General features: G+C 36.7%; 1 protein-coding gene across 1 annotated transcript in view; it reads left to right on the top strand.

The window, feature by feature from the left end:
• The first annotated feature begins 1,089 nt into the window (after positions 1-1,089).
• Positions 1,090-1,171, top strand: part of lhfpl2a (LHFPL tetraspan subfamily member 2a) — a 33,793-nt gene continuing 33,711 nt past the window's right edge. The window contains exon 1 of the mRNA XM_077235466.1: positions 1,090-1,171. This exon is cut by the window's right edge and continues 112 nt beyond it. The gene's annotated coding sequence lies outside the window, so the exon portion shown is untranslated.

The raw sequence follows: 1,171 nt of genomic DNA, 5'->3' as shown, positions 1-1,171 counted from the left end.
GGTCAGTTTAGTGCAGATCTGGTCAGTTTAGAGCAGATCTGGTCAGTTTAGTGCAGATCTGAGGTCAGTTTAGAGCAGATCTGGTCAGTTTAGTGCAGATCTGGTCAGTTTAGTGCAGATCTGGTCAGTTTAGAGCAGATCTGAGATCAGTTTAGAGCAGATCTGAGATCAGTTTAGAGCAGATCTGAGATCAGTTTAGAGCAGATCTGGTCAGTTTAGTGCAGATCTGGTCAGTTTAGAGCAGATCTGAGATCAGTTTAGAGCAGATCTGAGGTCAGTTTAGAGCAGACGGCTGGTGGTCCGTCAGGGTAACAGTGGATGAAGAATGTGCCATGCAAACAAATACATACAGCCTCCGCCTGCGAGCACAACAAACACACACATCTGAGAGATGAAGGGCTAACACTACAATATGGTCTCAGAGTTAACATGAACTAGCCATGAACAATTCAATTAAAGCATTTAATGTTAATGTCAACATTTACTAATGCATTATTAAAATCAAAAGTTGTATGTTATTATTTAAAGAGCTAATATGAAATAACAATATCAAAAACTAATAATAAATACTGTAACAAATGTTTTTCTTATTAAGTAATGCATTATTGTATATGCTTATTGTAAAGTAACCAAAAAATCTAATCAGGGTTTATATTCGGAGATATTTCTCAATAACATCTAGATCTAAAGTGTCTTTCTTTACATCAAATTGTATTTATTATTATAAGTTTATTCATTTACAAATATTTCTATTAAATTAGGATAAACAAATGTATGTAAGTTAAATATTTTTATTTATTTATTTATTTACAGATTTTTTATTTTATTTTATACAGTTTTTACCCTCTTCTAAACTGTCAAACTTCTAAAAGTCTGACAAAGAGTTTTATCAACATTAAAACGACGCAAAAAATGTCTATATCCGCAATAAAATCACGCAACATCGGAACAATGAAAGCCTCGTGTTGCTCTGATTAAAGAATTATTGAGCGAGTACGCGCGCGCGCACACCTACAGCTGTAAACCCGCGTGGAAGCGCCGGTATGTTGCCGTGGTGACGGCGGAGAGAGAGAGAGAGAGTGAGTGAGAGAGAGAGAGAGAGAGAGAGAGAGAGAGCGAGAGAGCGAGTGAGTGAGTGAGTGTGTGTGTGAGAGAGAGAGTGTGTGTATGT

This window comes from Siphateles boraxobius, unplaced genomic scaffold (genome assembly GCF_051911475.1).
Source record: "Siphateles boraxobius isolate OS27281-9 unplaced genomic scaffold, OSU_SipBor_1 192, whole genome shotgun sequence".
In the NCBI taxonomy this organism is placed as follows: domain Eukaryota; kingdom Metazoa; phylum Chordata; class Actinopteri; order Cypriniformes; family Leuciscidae; genus Siphateles; species Siphateles boraxobius.
The sequence above is the reverse complement of the archived record's forward strand: the minus strand, read 5'-3'. Positions and strand labels throughout refer to the sequence as shown.